A 20,015-nucleotide genomic window follows, 5' to 3' on the forward strand; every position below is an offset into this window, starting at 1 on the left:
TTATAAAAATAGGAAGTATTGAGTAGTTTAGTATTTAACACCAGATCTTATGTATTCTAGATGCTATGCAATTACTTAAAATCCTATATAATAAAAGGCTAATATGCCAAAAGACTGAATGGTGGAACAACCGATTGCTATGATGTGCACTGACCACCAGGGGGCAGACACTCAACACAGGAGCTGCCCCCTGGTGGTCAGTGTGCTCCCACAGGGGGAGTGCCACTCAGTAAGAAGCCAGGCTCACAGCTGGCGAGCACAGTGGCAGTGGATGCAGGCAGGGCTGAGGGATCCTCTCACACACCCCCAACCCCCGCCCAGCCAAGTGCACAGATTTTGTGCACTGAGCCTCTAGTTGAAATATAATTAACTTGCAATGATATGCCCATATATTAATTGTTTAATTGAATAACTTTCAATAAATCCATGAATCTATTAAATCAACACCTCAGTCTAACTACTGAATAGTACCAAGTCCCTAGAAAGTCCTCTTAAGTCATTATTACAATCACTATGATTATAAATTAATTTTTTTTCTGTACCTGGATTTAGATAATTGAAAGTACTCTGTACTCTTTTGTGTCTGGCTTCATTTGCTTATGTAATATTTTGAGAACCTCCCCTGTTTTTGAGTGTTCAGCAGTTTATTTTTTAAACTTTAGAGTATACGGTATGGCTATCTTTTCTTTATGCATATTTTGAGTTGTTTCCAAATTTTGGCTACTATCTATAAAGCTACTATAAGCTTTCTTGTATAAAAATTTGTGTGAATATGTTTTCATCTATTTTGAGTAAATACCATAAGTTGAATTGTTGGATTATATGGTAGCTATGTATTCAATTTTATAAAAAAAACTTGCAGTCAATTCTCCAAGTACTTGACAAGTTTACATTCCTAAAAGCAATATTTGAGTTACCTGAATTCTTACTGGCATTGGTGTTGTCAGTTATTTTTGTTTGTCATTCTACTGGTTTTAAAGTGGTATTATATTGTGATTTAAATATACACACACACACACACACACACTGAGTGGCCAGATTATTATGACCACCTGACGTTTGTAGGCAAATTAGCCGTACACTGCATCGTGTGGGATATGGAAGCCAAAGGCCTGTTCAAACACCTTTGCTGCCTGCAGTTACCAAGATAAAACGTCTCCAATTTGCACAGGAACATGAGGATTGGACAGCCGAGCATTGGAAAAAAGTCATGTGATCTGATGAATCATGTTTCCAGTTGCATCATGCAGATGGCAGAGTGAGAATTTGGCGGAAACAGCATGAAAGCATGCACCCCACATGCATGAGTACAACCCTTCTAGCTGGTGGCGGCAGTGTTATGGATTGGGGCATGTTTTCCTGGCATGATTTGGGCCCTTTAATTCATGTGGAACAACATCTGAATAGCACAACATACTTAAGTATCGTTGCTGATCAGGTTCATCCTATCATGTTGATGGCGTATCCCAATGGAGATGGCTTCTTCCAACAAGACAATGCGCCATGCCACGGTGCTCGTATTGTGCAGGAGTGGTTTCAAGAACATGGGGGAGACTTTACCTTGCCTGGTGGCCCCCACAATCACCAGATCTCAATCCAATTGAGCATTTGTGGGACAAAGTTAAAAGAGCCATCAGGCAGCTGGTTCCACAACCATCAAATCTCACAGAATTGGACAGTGCTACTATCAGGCATGGTGTCAGATTCCTCACATCACCTTTCAACATCTCGTGGAGTCAGTGCCAAGAAGAATCGCCGCAGTATTGAAGGCAAAAGGTGGCCCAACGAAGTACTGATGGGGTGGTCATAATAATCTGGCCACTCATAATAATATATATCCATGTTCAAAGGCTGTTAAATCGCATTGTTTACCCATATCTTCAGAAAAAAATCACTTCTACTGTCGTGGTAAACAACCTGCTTCCCTATTTATAATGGTCTGGCCCTCTAGCAACTTTAGCACAAAATTATAGCTAATTTGCCTACAAATGTCAGATGGTCATAATAATCTGGACACTATATATATACATATATATATATACACATATATATATATGTATATATGTATATATATATATCAGAGAGGAAGGGAGAGAGAAAGATAGAAACATCAGTGATGAGAGAGAATCACTGATCGGCTGCCTCGAACTGGGGATCGAGTCTGCAACCCAGGCATGTGCCCTAGACCAGAATCGAACCAGGGACCCTTCAGTGCACAGGCTAATGTTCTATCCACTGAGCTAAACTGGCTAAGGCTATATTGTGATTTTAATATTTATTTTCCTGATGATTAATAATGCTGAACATCTTCTTGCATGCTACTGACCATTTATAACTTTTGTTGGTAAAGTATCTAATCAAGTCTTTTGATCATTTGGAGATTGTTCAACTCTTCATTATTAATTTGTAGGAGTTCTTCATGTATCAAGGATACAAGTTCTTTGTCTGATATATTTGACTATTTTTAACCAGTCTGTCCCCTGATTACTTACTTTCTTAATGGCATCCTTTGATAATTGTAAACAATTTTAATTTTAATAAATTCCACCATATCACCTTTTTCTTTAATAGTGTGTGCTTTTTGTGTCCTTAATCTTAATCTTAACTTAAAGTTATGAAGATATTCTCATGCCTTTGAGTTTTATGGTTCTGATTTTTATGTTTAGAATACTAATCCATCATAAATTAATTTTGGGAGAGCCTGCAATAATTACTTTTCTCTACATGAATACTGGGTTGTTCCATAATCATTTGCTAAAAACACTGACCTTTTTCTATTGAATTTTCTCAGCATTGTTTATGAACATAGTTAAATATATATATATATATATATATATATATATATATAGAGAGAGAGAGAGAGAGAGAGAGAGAGAGAGAGAGAGAGACAGCACTGAGGTATTTGCTTACCAATATACCAATATCAATACTCTCTTGATTATTGTAGCATTATAGCAAGCCTTAGATACAGGTAATATAATTTATAATTATTCTTTGTATAAAATGCATATAAAAGGAATTCATGCTTTTTTTTCATGATCATGGCTATTCTAGATTACTGTCATCTCTATACAAATTTCAGAATCATCTTGTCTGTTTCCTCAAAGAAGCCTACTAGAATTTTGATAAGGAATATAGTAGAATCTATGTATTGGTTTAGAGAGAATGGATAAGCTATTATTATAGAATTTTTCAATCCAATAATATGGCTTATCTATACTGTTATTTAAGCCTTTAATCTAATTTACAATTTTCATGGTTGTTTTAAATTTAGAAGTCTTACTTATCTTTCAATACGGTCCATTTTTACTCATCATGTATTTCTTTGTACTACTATTAAAGCATATTTAAAAATTATTCTAATTGTTTAATATTGAAATATATGCATTTACCTTGTACCCTGTGAACTTCCTAAATTCATGTATTATTTATAATAATTTGTAAATTACTTTAAATTTTCTATGTATAAATCATGATATCTGTGATAAATGAGAATTTTCCTTTTTTAATATTTTATTTCTAATTCTTTTCAAATTCTAAGTAGAAAAAAATACCCTTCCATTGTATAGCCTGTGGGAAAATTATTTAATATTTTGCAATTAAGATATTACTTAACTATTTTCACATATGTCTTTCATCAGAATAAGAAAGTTTCTATTTTAAATTTGCTGAAGTAAATTACATATTCAAGAAATGCTGCTTCTTTAAGTATTGAGTTTTAAATGGTCTTTTTCTTTAACATTTTAATTGGGGTTATTATATTGGTTTTTGTTGAATTTGGGGGATAAACCCACTGAGTTATGATCTTATTGAATTTATATATCACTTGATCCAATTTACAATATTTTGTTAGGTATTTTTATGCTTATATATATGAGACATATTAGCTTATTATTTTCTTTTCTTGTAATATCTTTGGCAAATTCTAGTGTCAGGGTTACCTAAGCCTCATAACGTAAGTTGGGAAGCACAGTTATTTTTGAAGTTAATAACCAAAGTAATGATGGTTAATTAAATAAATCCTTTGTGAAAAGTCCCTTTGTGAAAACTTTTATAATTTTAATTCACAACGTTCCAGAACTACTCCAGTGAACTAGTAAACTTTTTTTTTTTCAAAATTCAAGGTTGATATTAAGTGATTCCACATTAACAAGCTGCAATTACAAAGGGTGCATCTTCACATTACCCTCTGAATATGTGGGTGGCCAGCTGCCTTCACAGTGAAAATCTTATTAGGCAAAATAGAATATTCTGATTTTTAAAACTCACTTGGAATTGCAGATTTGTCAGTGCTTAAGGGATTCAGATACTTGTGGCAAACATGCTCCAAAGTCAGTAAACATAGACCATACGAGCAACAAATGTGGCCCTCTAGAGTTAATTTGTAAGGAGACCTCCCAAATCTTGCTATCCAAGAGATGAGAGGGAAATGACAGCTCTCTTCAACAGGAGAAAGTTCACTTTAAGGAGTTGTTCAAAGGCTTATCTAGAATGTGGACTGTTTTTATCATCTACATACCAGAGATACTATAACATTAGAGAAAACATTAAAACTGCTCTTTGAGCCAGAAACTGCCCAATACTGTGAGTTAATTACTTAAAATAATAATGGGAGCACATTTGAGGCCTTTAAACAGAAAAATGCATTCAGGAGCATGGTCTGCTCTGTTTTATTTCTTTTAAAAATGAAATGTATTAGCAATGACAGATGAAACAGGGCCTGCAGGAGATGTGCCAGAGGTGTGGTGACAGCATGGTATTCACAATGGATGTATTGGTGTACCTCAGGCATCTGTTTTTTATACTCCACATTTTAAAAGCTAGTAATACAGCATCATTCTTTACATTTTCCTAGATCTTATAAGGTGAATGTATTCCTCCAAAACTTTGAGGTGAAACAGCCGTTTATATAAATGGAATGCCCAAATTTTAAGTAAGGGACATTTTCAGAAAGGACTGAATCATTTCTATTAGCGGGAACAAATGTATTGTGGTTCTTCCCCCACCTCCCCATTTCTTTAATACCATATACATTGACTGGTTTACTAAGAAACATACATATTGAATTATACTCCTGCTTATAACACTCCGTTGCTTCTCACACAGTAGGACTTTTAGACTTAACCCAGATTAGCTATATTTTGTGTAGGGCACAAAAGCTACAAATAAGAATTAAGAGTTCAGCATCACATAATTAGGATGTTGGGATGAGACAATTCCTAACTAATAATGTGTTAACTCATAATGTTAGGTAACATGGCTGTTATCCAGAATTACAGCATGGGAAGAGGAAAAGAGATCTACTTAAGAAATAAATAAAGCCGAAACCGGTTTGGCTCAGTGGATAGAGCGTCGGCTTGCAGACTGAGGGGTCCCAGGTTCGATTCCGGTCAAGGGCATGTACCTGGGTTGCGGGCACATCCCCAGTGGGAGATGTGCAGGAGGCAGCTGATCGATGTTCCTCTCTCATCGATGTTTCTGACTCTCTATCTCTCTCCCTTCCTCTCTGTAAAAAATCAATAAAATATATTTTTTTAAAAAAAGAAATAACTAAAAATCAGGGAGACCTCAGAAAAGAACAAATGTGACTGACCAGCAGAGAAAATGCCTTGGAGATAAAAGGGAAAAGATGAGGAATGTCTATAGGGATGTAACACACAGAAAAATTATATTATATTATTTTCCTTCCTTTCAATGTTATATGGTATGAGTGATACATTTTAAGATATCCCCGGAGACAAACTGAGGTCTTGGAGGGATTGGATCTGAAGATTCCAAAGTAAAGACTTGGAAATGTATAACAAGAAGCTCCCAGGCCCCAAGAGCCAAGTGAGCAAACGATGTACATGTACAGATTAAAATCAAGGGAGCCAAAGACATGTTAATCTCTAGATGAACATATCGACGAACATATTGACTTGATATTCATTATTTAGTGTGTCCTGTGCACATAATAATTAAATATTTATGCATGAACACAGTATCTAAGTATGTCTTTAACATTTCAAATATTCTTAAAATTTCCAATATGGTATAAAATGTAAATGTAGGCTATTTATGGTAAAACAACTAGCATAAGAGCACATTTCCCAAAAAAGTTTTATTGTGGGCTTTAAAAATACCTAGAAGTTCTTCAAGTATGCAAATCCACAATAAAACTCAACCAATATTTTTTGAAAAAATATGAAAAATTTTAAAACACTTGAAATAGTCTTTAATTGCATTATAATTATTTTGCTTAAAGTACTGCAATACAGAAGGACTGTAATATAAAGGCACTATATTCTTATTTAAGATCAGGTTGAGTGATTTATTTTCTTTTCATCAACCATGTATCTAATAATCAGAGCAGGGACATTTTATATTTCAGGTGAGATTATTGGGAAATATTGTCTAAGTTTAATGAATTTAAACTTAGACATAAGTTTAAGAAAATAAATAAGTAAAAATTATATTTCATATATATATAGCTCTATAGAGATATATCATAATTTTACAAATTTCAACTTAAAAAAATATATATAATATATATACATACATATGCATATATATATACATATATATGTGTGTGTGTGTGTATATATATATATATATATATATATATATATATATATAATCTATTTCACAGAGAGGAAAGGAGAGGGATAGGGAGTTAGAAACATTGATGAGATGCTGGGGTCCAACCCCAGCAGGTCCAGGGGTCCCTAATGGTGTGGACAGAGTTGGCGAAGAAGGAATGACATAGAGACAGCGTTCAGTTGATCAGCAGCCTAGCCAGGATCTCTAGCCAAGTTCTGTCCAGGATCTCCAGCCAAGTTCTATCCAGGTTCTCAGTTTCCATGTTCTCTCGCTAGGTTTTCCAGCCAGGTTCTGTCACCAGGTTCTCCTGCCATGTTCTCTCGCTAGGTTCTCCAGCCAGGTTCTGTTTAGGATCTCCAGCCAAGTTCTGGAGCCAGGTTCTGTCCAGGATCTTTTGCCATGTTCTCTCGATAGGCTCTGTCTCTAGGTTCTGTCTCCTGTTGTCTTGTTACATCTGTATTTATACCAGTTGATTTTAATCCTGTCAATTTCTATTGAAAAGGTTAGGGCGTTTCTTATCTCCATTCCAGGGAGTAAAGATTATGTAGCTTAAGTGTGATTGTTTGTAGTTAAAGTGATTACCCGCCTGGCACTTAGTTAAGTGGTTTTATCCCCTCCCTAACTTCAGGGAAAATTCCCTACCTGGGGAAACAACCTTTCTCGGAGAGGTGACCTTGGTTAAAACACATAGCGCTAAGGGGAGCAAACACATTAAGAACAGTATGCTATATAAGCCAGATCCCTTGAAACATATGCTGTGCAGATGTTTCTTCCCTGCAGCGACTGTCAAGCAGCAAGGATGGACCGGCTCCCGGCAATGAGAGAGAAACATCAATAAGCTGCCTCCTGCATGTCCCCTACTGGGTATCAAGCCTGCAACCCAGGTACATGACCTTGACCTGAATGGAACCTGGGGCTCTTTAGTGCTCAGGCCAAAGCTTCATCCACTGAGCCAAACCAGTTAGGGCTAAAAGTTGCAACTTTTATTTTCCAATCTGAATATAAACCAGTGAGTTTTTTGGCACTACACCAATCTTCATTTAAGAAGGAAAATCAATGTTTTACCCTCTAAATTTCAAAGTAAACTATCTCTTTGTTTGGCTATGGGTGGAACATACTCTTTGTAATAACTTTATCCTAGTTCAACCAAACCCAGCCAAAAGCCTAAAGAAAAATTACTTGAAGGGAAGAATTTGAGATTTAAAAACAAATTCTCTAATTTAAAAATAAATATCAAGCAATTTCAATTTTCAATAACCAATTAATTGTTATGAAGGTGAATGCCATGAAGCAAAATCACTCATAAATATTATCTGCTAAAAACGTGTGAAGAAAATAATTTAATAAAATTTAGGAACTTCAGGCACTTATGGCCAATCTCCATCTCACTGTGAATTTGAGATATTTCAGTAACACATCTATAACATAGTTATTTCTATAAAACCTTTATAATTTTATTTGTTGGCAAAGTACATCCATATTTGAATTTTAAAAATATTTGTGAGGTTCTCTATCATCCCTAATTATTTTTTTCAAAAGTGACATTTATTAGTTCAAACTTATGAGACCAAATTTTGCCCCAAAGTCATTACCTAAAGGCCAATATTTAAAAAAAACACAAAATCTCTTTTTCAGGTATTCAATTGAATAAAATTTAAAAAGAGAGAGAGAGGTTATCATTCATTGAATTTCTAGTATGTATTCATTGCTATCCTTAGTACCACCATCTTTTTCATATATTGTTTTGAGACAGGTATTGTTAGCCCTACTTTACAATTCTCCGAGATTAAATAATTTGCAAAAGATCAAATATTAATAGATTCTGTGAACTCAACTTATCTCACTTTTTTTAGACTCTGAATTTTATTGTCTTCCAATTAGAATAATGACTTCTAATTTAACCACTTAAAATATGAAAAGTATTGGGTCTATCATTTTCACTATATGTATTTATTAATAATAATGACTATAATAAAAAAAAGCTAATATGCATTGAGTATGTGTTATATCCTAGGAACCATAGTAAGTATATTTTATGAATTATGCATTTAATCATTACACAAAATTCATGACATATTTTATATATGAGAAAACTGAGACCTTAGATATAACAGCCAAAAGACACAGTTCATAAATGATAGAACACGAATTTGAGCACAGCTTATTCTGTTTCAAGAGTCTGCATGAGTGCCCCAATGCTAATTAACAATGTCTGTGCTTTGACTTTTGCTTTAACATGCCTAAGACATCTTTCTGAGCCTAACCAGTCCAGCTTCAATGATATCCAAGCACGTCTATTCATGACAATGAAAATAAAATCAAGTAATTTTGTACTAATTACTTATGAATGAAAAAGGAAAAATAAGATAGCATGTTTTTTAGTTGAGAAACTTTAAACTTTTGGATGAATTACAACAGAGACAATCAATGTCGCCTTTGAAAAAATAATCAGATCAGTCATGTATGAACTTGTACAGTTTTATCACTTTTATATATCTAGATAATCAAATAAAGGATTGATTGGGTTTGGGGAATTCCTTTAAACTACCTGCCATTTTTCAATTTGATCCCTCTCAATCTGAGTCGGAGAGAGAGAGAAAGAGAGAAGGAAAAGTGAGAAAGCCAAAGTTAAGATTGAAGAAAAAATACCCTGGCCTGTAGCCCATGCTAATGGTAGATGTAGCTCAGGAAAATTATTTCTTAGTTGTCAGTGACCATGGTGAAAATTTACAAGAATGTAAATTGAGATTCTTACGTTCTCTCATAAACTGTATATAAAGATAGAGTTGATTTTTTGATCACATCGAACATTGTTTAATTTTCTTTTAAAAATAATAATTTATTTTTAGAATAATGGCAGTGTTTATTTCATAGATATTTATAAATCTTTATAAGCACCACTAATTTAAGCTATGTTTTTAGCTTTATTATGTCCAATATGGATGTAAATATTCGTATGTAAAAGAAAATCAGAACTTGATTTTTAAGTATCAACTGATAATTTATGCAAAGTACTTTGAATGTACACTTTTTAATTTCATAACTACTATGAGTGTATATTGTTCATAAAAATATATATGATGGCTTATATTTATTGAGTTTTCACTGTGTTAACTCTTCATTACCAACTTAACAAACTTTTTCTTAATTAATTTTCACCATAATTCTGATATATAAACTGTTTCAAGGTAAAGCAGGTAATATTAATGTGAATTATAGTTTTTTTTATTTCATCCAATGTATCTATCTGAAAAATTATTAATTCAACATATATTAAATATTTAATATGAATGGCATTTTATATTCTTTTTTATACTAAATATCCTCAAAGTGTGTATTTCACACTCACAGCATATCTCAGTTTGGATTAGCCACATTTCAAGTGTCTAGACTGCATTGGACAAAGCAGACTATGGAGGTGAGAAAACCAAGGCTGAAAAAAACTTGAGAAATTTGTCCAAGATCACACACTAAGAAACAGAGGTTGACCTTAGGTGATTCTAAAGCCCATGGGGATTAACCACTAAGTATAACATATTACCTCCTCCTCAAGATGATGAAATCCTTACATTGTAATGATCTGGTTTAAAGTAAGTGGCTGTGTTTTAATCATATCAGCGTGTATCAGATGAACTGGTAGCATCAGAATACTGTTTGCACAATTGACTGAAGACCGTTTTTCAAAATAATTCAGCCAAAGGGAAGAGAGTTAATTATGGCAAGATCCAATGAATACCAAAACCCTAAAACTTGGAGAGAGAAAGGATTTTGTATGCAACTTAATGTCTGGTTTCGTATTTTTCTATGGACACAAAACCCATAGACTTATATTGAAATATATATATATATATATATATATATATATATATATATATATATATATATATATATATTCTCCTAGATTTTGTGATAAACATTTTACTATACTTCCTTTCTTACATATCTATCAATCTAGCAATTCTTCTAGCTATTAATCCATTATTTTTGTTTTATCTCAAAGTTGTAAGCATCAGTTCACTTTAGCCTATCTACATGCATATTATTAACCAGAGTTTAGTATTTGTCTATGGTTTATTTTTAGGTAAAATTTACATAAATGAAATGCACAAATAAATGTATCATTTGATAAATTTTGACAAATACATGCAATTGCGAAACTCAAACTCCCATCAAGATCCAGACCCTTCCTACATTCTAGGAAGTCTCCTCTTGCTTCTTCATAGTAAATCTAAACTCTCAGTCCCATAAAGGCAACAATTCTAATTATTTTCAGCAGAAATTAGTCTTTCCTGTTATCTAAGTTCATGTAAAGGGAATCACATATTATGTGTTCTTTTGTGAAAGACTTTGTTCATTCAGCTGAATGCTGTATGTATCAGTAGCTTTGTTACCTTTTTATTGCAGAGTTCTGCTGGTTCTGTTTGATTTTGGTCACTCTTGTATCTTCAACTAGTTTTTAAAAAATATTTTGTCCACATTTTATGATTACTATCTGTTGGAAAGTTTGTCTGATAAGAATTTCCATTTCCATTTCTATATGTATCATTGCATTTATGTACCATTTTACATATAATCACTACTTCATGCTCTACAGTATATGCTGGAGAAATTTTGTTTGTTTCTCTAATAGGTGCGCTGAGTTTAACTGAGTACAGTTCAAAGATTTGGTTGATTTAATTCTCTTATCTGGTCATCTGTGCCTTTAAAACCATGCTATATATTCTATGAAAAACTCCGTGGTCCATAAACTTAGTAAGCTTATGACTTTATACTTCCTTAAGAAAATGCTCCAACTAGTTGCTTTGTATGAGGCTATTCTGATGTATATACATAGATAATCTCATCTTAGTTTTAATTTCCATTATAATAATTAATCTTTATATATTTATGACCTATTTCCCGATATATGACTGATTAATGGCTCCATTTCTTTGTGCCTTTCTATAACTACATCCTCCTACACTTACTCTGGGCCTGGGCACATGACTTTCTTGAGGTGATGGGACTGAAGTTAATGTAATGCAATCAGCGTCTCAAAAAACATTTGTGCATTTTTTCTTCTCTGTTGAACAATTTGACTTGCTTGTTCTCATACCTGTGTCACATCATGAGACCATGCTCAGGTTAATCTGCGTAAGATGTGAGAGTCTCATGGAGCAGAAGCAAACCATGTGTATTGTACCTGTTATTCCAACAGTTTAGATAACATCATCCTATACGAATCAATAGACAACCCAATCCCAGACATATAAAGCAATCCAATTGTCACCAAAAGAATCCCAAGCTGAGCTCATATATATTGCCTTCATTTGATGAGCTAAATAAATGTTTTATTGCTTTGAGCCACTGAGTTTTAGGATTTTTTGTTACACAGTTTTATTATGGCAATAAATAACTGATACACCATGAAAGAAAAGTGAGTTATCTGGTTTGTGATGATTGCCATTAGTCATGTTTGTGTATTAAGGAAGGTAATGAATAGAACATCTTATCTTCAAATATGTGATTGGTTTCTTATTTGTTTATTTGTTTTGCTTTTTGCTTATTTAATTAGAGTGGTAGGAAGCTGTACGTTGGGATTATTCCAAGGCTTAGGAGGTTTATATTCACAGCCACACTAAACTACATGTTTCAATTTGGCCTTTTTCAATAATATTGTTTCCTTTCTCCACCTGATAACTCTTGCCTTCTATTTCATTTGGTCCAAACCCAAGAAAAGCAAGAGTAGAGCTACAGAGATGACTCTCAATATCCCAACAAATGAACCAATTGAATCTGAGCAAAAATTTATCTCCAATTGTTAATATTATGGAAAAGAATAAGTAGCAGTGTAAAGGAAGAGTACCATAGTGCTGTATACAAACAAACTGCTTACTTTGGCTCCAGAAGACCAGAAACCAAAGGGCAGGACTCTAGAGTCCGGTTTAGTGCTCACATTTTACAACAAGGAAACGGAAACCAGATGTGCTTCTGTGACCTGTCTAATGTAACAGTGAGTTCAGTGCAAAAGCTGAGAGCAGAACTATGATTGGATGGTGTCCATGTTCTAGAAAACCAGTGGAGTATTATGGAAAGAGAATAAAACCTGATGGCAGAAGACCTGGATTTTAGTCCCAGCACCACCTTTTACGCCACATGTGGTTGGGAGTTAGTCACTGGAACTCTTTTTTCCTCAGCTTTCTCATATGTAAAATATGAATAATAATATCAGTTATGACTATCTCAAATATTTGCATGAGAATTACTTAAATAATAATGCATCATGCTCTGTGAATTTAATTCATCTTAACAAATATTTATAATGAGTCAATTATATGTTAGGCATTATGCTACTTGTTGAGAATACAAAAATGGTCCCAGGGAATTTAGAGTCCAAAGGGAGAGAAAGACAATACATAATGTCTAATAATGCAAAGACAGAGATATAAAAGGGAGTAGGGTACTGAGGAAGCATGAAAGGATTTAGCTCAAGCAGAATAATAAATGTAACTTGGTTCCAGTTAATTTATCACGAACAATGAAGTTGGTCAGGTGAAAATTGCACAGGCAGGTCACTCATGCCAAGGTAACGAATAAGGCGACGAAGCACATAAAAATGTAAGTGTGAAACTCTACTGAATAAAATGTGTATTACCAAATTGTAAGAGAAGGAGTGGTCAGAGGTGAAACTATCAGTAAATAAGGGTCAAGTAATGGATTTGAACATTAGAGATCCATTAATAATTTTTTAGCAAAAAAACCTGTGGTTTGATTTATGTTTCAATTAGGATATTTTAGCTGCATTAGGAGGGACACCAACAATCTAGGAAAGAAAAGATAAAAATTTAAATGAAGGCGATATAGTAAGAATGAAAAGAAAGTGACAGATGAGAGAACTTGTATATTCAGAAAGTATTTATTATTTTTATTACAGTAAATTGTTGCTTTGATTTTTTTCTCTTATAAAAATGTAGTGAGTACTCGCCGAAACCGGTTTGGCTCAGTGGATAGAGCGGCGGCCTGCGGACTGAAAGGTCCCAGGTTCGATTCCGGTCAAGGGCATGTACCTGGGTTGCGGGCACATCCCCGGTGGGGGATGTGCAGGAGGCAGCTGATCGATGTTTCTCTCTCATCGATGTTTCTGACTCTCTATCTCTCTCCCTTCCTCTCTGTAAAAAATCAATAAAATATATTAAAAAAAAAAAATGTAGTGAGTACTGATGGCTCAAAGAACATGTTTTTCCTTGCATATTTATTACTAGTCAGTCCTACTCATGTGATCTGTTTATCTTAATGGAATACCCCCATACACTTCTTTTCTTTTGGCGGGGGGGAGGTTGACTAGAGCCAAACATAATTGTTTCACTAATCTTTACACCAAAAGGAATGCTGAAACCAGTGAACATTCATATTTATTTCTAAATAGTAAGCCAGAAATGCAATATGTCAATATATCCCGGGCAACACAATAATACCAGAATTATTTTTAAAAAGAAAATTGATTTATCATATTTTTAAGATTTATTCCAGCAATAAAATAGTATTTCTCTACTGATGACGGCTTTTATACTTAAATTCTGTTTTAAGTGCCTAGAGCAGCAAATTTCCACAACCATATAACACTGATATTTATATGACATCTGCGGGAACACAGAGAGACATGATTGTTCCCACACATACAAAAAATTATCCTCTGTGCAGACAGCCAAGTAAGATTTCGCTTATGTGTGCAGACAACTCTATGAAGATTTCTCCTGCCCAAATATATATATATCCCTGAAGCATCTGTAATGAAGCAAATATTTAATCATGAATAATTAGTTTATTTAAGTAAGCCACTCAGGTTTTTTATTAATAGAGAATAATATCAGAAGGTATGACCATAATAACATCTTACAAGTGTTTTCAAAATGCTATGCTGGAAGCCTATTATTCCATAACATTAAGTGAGGTTAATTATCTCTTTGGAATGGAAAAAGAATATTTAAGTGAAGAAAGTACTTATTCATTCAAGTATTTGTCTTAATAAAGGACTGAAATAGTTGGCCTAGAATTGGAAACCAAGTTCTTCTTAATACAGTTCTGCTTTTAATGATATTGACTTGTCAACTCTCAATACTTTAATAAGAATTGTTTCATACAGTTCCAGAGAATAAGTGGATCTATTTATGGATCTACTCAAGAACTGGAGTGCTGTCTGGACAAGTTTTTCTATGGCTTCTTTGCAACCATTAGCAATAGGTCAAAATGAAGCCAAACAGGCTTTTTGAAATAACTATTTTCTCATTACTTTTCTGCATTCCTCATAGACTAGAAGCCTTCAAGACAGTCACATAATTTCTTGGTGGTCTTTGTTAGAACTACAGAGTGTACTTGGATTGGTCCAATCTGGCTCTGAGCCTAGTTTCCTGTTCACTACAATTTTTATTTTCACATAATGTATTTATTTCAATATCCTATCTAATAAAAGAGAAACATGGTTATTAGCGTAGGACCGCTACCCTTCCCATTGGCTAATCAGGGCTATATGCAAATTAACTGCCAGCCAAGATGGCGGCCCGCAGCCAGGCAGCTGGACGCGAACATGAGGCTTGCTTACTTCAGGGACAGAGGACTCCAACGTTCCCCACCTGCCGTTGCCAGCCTCTGAGCTGCAACTCTAAGCAACTATGTTACAAATATAGAAGCTAAATAAAACCCCAGAAACCTGCTTTCAGCAGCGGAGGCCTAAGACCTGGAGTCAAGCCTCAGAGCTAAAGCTGGCCCAGAATAAAAAAAAAAAGAAAAAAAGGAGCAGTTGGGACCTTCAGTCACCCGGCAGCCTGAAAACAGCCCTCAGCCCCTCACCCAGACTGGCCAGGCACCCCAGTGGGGACCCCCACCATGAAGGGTGTGTGACCAGCTGCAAACAGCCATCATCCCCTCACCCAGGCTGGCCAGGCACCCAAGTGGGGACCCCCACCCTGATCCAGGACACCCTTCAGGGCAAACCAGCCGGCCCCCACCCATGCACCAGGCCTCTATATAGTAAAAGGGTAATATGCCTCCCAGCACTGGGATCAGCGTGACAGGGGGCAGCGCCCAAACCCCCTGATCGCCCTGCGGCTCTGTGTGTGACAGGGGGCGGGGCCACAACCTCCCTATCGGCCCTGCTCTGTTCGTGACAGGGAAAGGTGCCCCAACCCCCCACCACGGGCCCTGCTCTATGTGTGATGGGGTAGAGCCATAACCTCCGCATCGGCCCTGCCCTGAGTGTGAGAGTGGCGGCGCCCCAACCCCCTGATTGGCCCTGCTCTGTGGGTGATAGAGGGCGACACCCCAACCGCCCCCCACGGGCCCTGCTCTGTGTGTGACGGGGTAGAGCCATAATCTCCCAATCTGCCCTGCCTTGAGTGTGACAGTGGCGGTGTCCCAACCTCCTGATCCGCCCTGCTCTCTGTGCGACAGGGGGCAGTACCCCAACTCCCCTATCGGCCCTACTCTGTGAGTGACAGGGGGGAGCTCCCCAACCCCCTGATCGGCCCTGCTCTGTGTGTGACAGGGTACGGAGCTCCAACCCCCCTGATGAGCCCTGCTCTGTGCATGACAGGGGGTGGTGCCCCAACCCCCTGATTGGCCCTGCTCTGTGCGTGACAGGGGTTGGCGCCGCAATCTCCCCATCAACCCTGCCTTGAGTGTGATGGGGGCAGTGCCTCAACCCCCCAATCAGCCCTATCCTGAGCGTGACTGAGGGTGGCATTGCAACCTCCCGATCCGCCCTGCTCTGTGCATGACAGGGGTGGCGCCCCAACTCCCCAATCGGCCCTGTTCTGAGCCCGACCAGGGGCTGCACCCAAGGATTGGGCCTGCCCTCTGCTACCCGGGAGCGGGCCTAAGCCATCAGGTTGTTATCTCCCAAGGGGTCCCAGACTGCGAGAGGGCACAGGCCGGGCTGAGGGACCCCCCCTTTCCCCCGAGTGCACAAATTTTTGTGCACCGGGCCTCTAGTTTAGTTATAACTATAAAATTACTATCATAGGTAAATACATTTAGGTGTACATATGAAGTTTAATTTATGATTATTAATAATTTGCATGACTGTTGTTGTAAGTACCAGTGAACTTCACAAACTATGCAGCTTTTAGAGAGACACACGCTTCAACCAAAAATTATTTGACTCAGTTATCGAGCTCCTCTAAGGAGCCAAGCCACAGCTGAATAAAAAAGCGTATGTTGGTACTTGATAATCCACTAACGCTCCCAGACACATTAAAAATTGGGAAGCAGTTAAAAAGCTTTGTGGCTGGTATTTTTAAATGAGGTGACTACATTGTTTCTACATAGGATAACATTTTGTTTTGTTTATCCAAGGACATAAGAAGATAATTAACCACATTTCATAAGCCATACAATTTTATAAGTAGTAAATAAAGCAGATACTTCATAGAAATAATTCATGAAATGCAATGTTAAATTCCTCTATGTTGTTCTAAATTGGTACTTTTTCTTGATTAATAGAATATTCTCATGAGGTATAACTATAATAACATCTTACAAATGTCTTCAAAATGCTTATGATTGTCTAAGATATGGAGTCCTTATGGTTGTGTAGAAAACTCACTTTACTTAAATTACATTTTGTTATTGTATTAAATTAAATCTACTAACCCTGTGCTTACATTTAACAATATGGCTGGTAAGGATTCTTATGAAAGATATTACCTTTAAAAATGATAACTGTTCCCCAGCTGGTGTGGCTCAATTGTGGAGCATCAACCTATGAACCAGGAGGTCACAGTTTGATTCCCTGTCAGGACACATACCCAGGTTGCAGGCACAATACCCAGTAGGGGGCATGCAGGAGGTAGCCAATCAATGATTCTCTCTCTTATTATTGATATTTTTTTCTCTCTCTTCCCTTCCTCTCTGAAATCAATAAAAATGTATTTTTTAAAAAATGATAACTGTTGTCCTGGTCGGTGTAGCTAAGTGGTTAGAGTGCTAGCCTGTGCACCAAAGGGTCGAGGATTTGATCAATTCCTGGTCAAAGTCACATACTTGGGTTTCAGGTTATATCCTTGGCCCCAGTCAGGGCACATGGGGTAGTCAGTCAATCAATCTCTCTCTCTCTCTCTTTCTTTCCCTCCCCTAAAAATCAATAGAAACATTGATTCTCTCTAAAAATCAATGAAAAAATATCTTTGGGAGAGGATTAACAACAATCAAAAAATGATAATTGTTGATACATATACGATAAAAGTATTAAAGCAAAATAGATATCAATGGAAATTTACCTAAAAGCTCACTACTTCTCTGAAGATCAGAATGTTCAATACCAATTTTCCAAAGAATCAGCCCATCCAGAAATAAGCAAGTTTGTTTGTTTGTTTGTTTATTTATTTATTTTTAATGTTCTCAAACGGATGAAACAACTTCTGAACTATGAATCTCATATGGTTCCTGGGCCATGTTACAAAGCCCTGAGCTTATTTAAATTATACTGAGCTTTTTATATATTTTCTCAACTCAACAAATCACTTTGCTGCAAGTGAAAGAAAACTTGACCCAAACTGAGTTTAAAAAAAAAAAAAAGTGTGTGTATGAAGGGGTGGTGGTGGGAGAGGTGGTATTCATTTGCTCATTAATAATTTCCATTGTCACTGTAATAAAATCCCACAAATTGGATAGCTTCAAAAAGTACAAGTTATTATCTTACAGTTATATAGGTTAGCCATTAGGTAAAGGTCTCACTGGGCTAAAGTCAAAGTGTCATGGCTGCATTATTTTCTGGAGTCTCTAGGGAAAAATATGTTCTCTATCTTCTCCAGAGTCTAAAGCCTGCCCAGGTTTTTTGGATCATGGACGCATTTCTTTGTCTTCAAAGCCAACAATGTTACCACTTTCTGACCATTCTTCCATGGTCACATCTCCCTCTGATGCTTCACTTCTGCATCCTTCTTCTACTTTTAAGGACTCTTGCAACTATATTTGACCCACTAGATAATCCAAAATAATCTATTTAAAAAAAAAAAATAGAGAGAGATAGAAACATCAACAATGAGAAAGAATTATTGATCGGCTGCTCCCTGCATGCCCCACATTGGGGATGGAGCTGACAACCCAGGGAATGTGCCCTGACCAGGAATGAAACCATGACCTTCTGGTTCATAGGTGGACTCTCAACCACTGAGCCATGCCAGTTCTGCATAATTCTCTGTTTTAATATTAGCTGCTTAATAGCCTTGATTTCACCTTAATTTGCTCTTTGATCTAATGGATGTGTAGGTTCCAGGGACTAGGACCTGGACATGATTAGGGGGTATTATTCTGCCTACCACATTCATATTCCTAAAAAGCCCAATAAATAAATTTGTTTTAGGAGCAGCTTTATTCAGAATGTCATGTAAATGATATTATCAGGACCATGTTTCCCTCTTAATCTCTTGGGCTCCCTCAACTCTACATCTTTCATTTGCCAAGATGGGTGCAGCAGCTCCATCCCACATCCTTTTTGGTTCTGTAGTGAAGAAGGTGTCCATTTCTTTTAACCAAAATAAAAGTATCACTTAATTGTCTTTGACTTTGATTGGCCTGACCTCAGTTCTGTTTCTACCATTAATCTGATCACTGTTCCAGGGGGTAATGAGGCATCAGGGATACAGTCAGCAGACATTCATGGACTGAGACTGAACAAGGGATAGGAACTCAAGTAGGGACTGGTGACTAATGTCAGAAGCAGGTTAATGAATGCATGGTGGCAAAACACATAGAATAAAAAGCATCATCTACTGCAGAAGTCTACATTTCTCTGACATCAACCAAGTGGAAGCAGTGAGAAGTATCCATCCCAAACAAGAAGACAAAGCTGAAAAACTGAAGCCAAACTCTGTTGTCATAGATGACAATTTGTGTGCCCATGTAACAAGGAATCTGAGTTCTTAAGAAAACAAAACAAAACAAAAAACACAGAAAACTACCAAACACAAACTTAAACTGCTTCTCCAGTCTAGCCTTTACCAGTGCCCAGCTGAACCCCTAGCTCCAGCCTAGACCTAAACCTAGACGCTCCACCTCACATATGTCATTGGTAGTCCCACCTCTCCAAGTTAGACACGCTTTTCCCACTGTTCCTGACTCTACAGCAGGGGTGTGGGGCGTTTTTTTCTGCCAAGGGCCATTTGGATATTTATAACAACATTCGAGGGCCATACAAAATTATCAACTTAGAAATTAACCTGCAATATTTGGTTAAACGTTTAATTAACTCGCCCTTAATGCCTTGGCAGGGCCAGGCCAAATGATCTCTGGGTCCTTCTACAGCTCGTGGGCCGGATGTTGCCCACCCCAGCTCTAGAGTTTCTGAACGTCTCTGAACGTCAGTTTCTACATGGAAACAATAATAGCAATTTTGAAAAAGAAAAAGCGTTGATCTTAAAGTTGTTTTAAAAATTAATGCATTTAAGATTGATTATTGTTTT

Source organism: Myotis myotis, unplaced genomic scaffold (assembly GCF_014108235.1).
Source record: "Myotis myotis isolate mMyoMyo1 unplaced genomic scaffold, mMyoMyo1.p scaffold_m19_p_11, whole genome shotgun sequence".
In the NCBI taxonomy this organism is placed as follows: Eukaryota; Metazoa; Chordata; class Mammalia; order Chiroptera; family Vespertilionidae; genus Myotis; species Myotis myotis.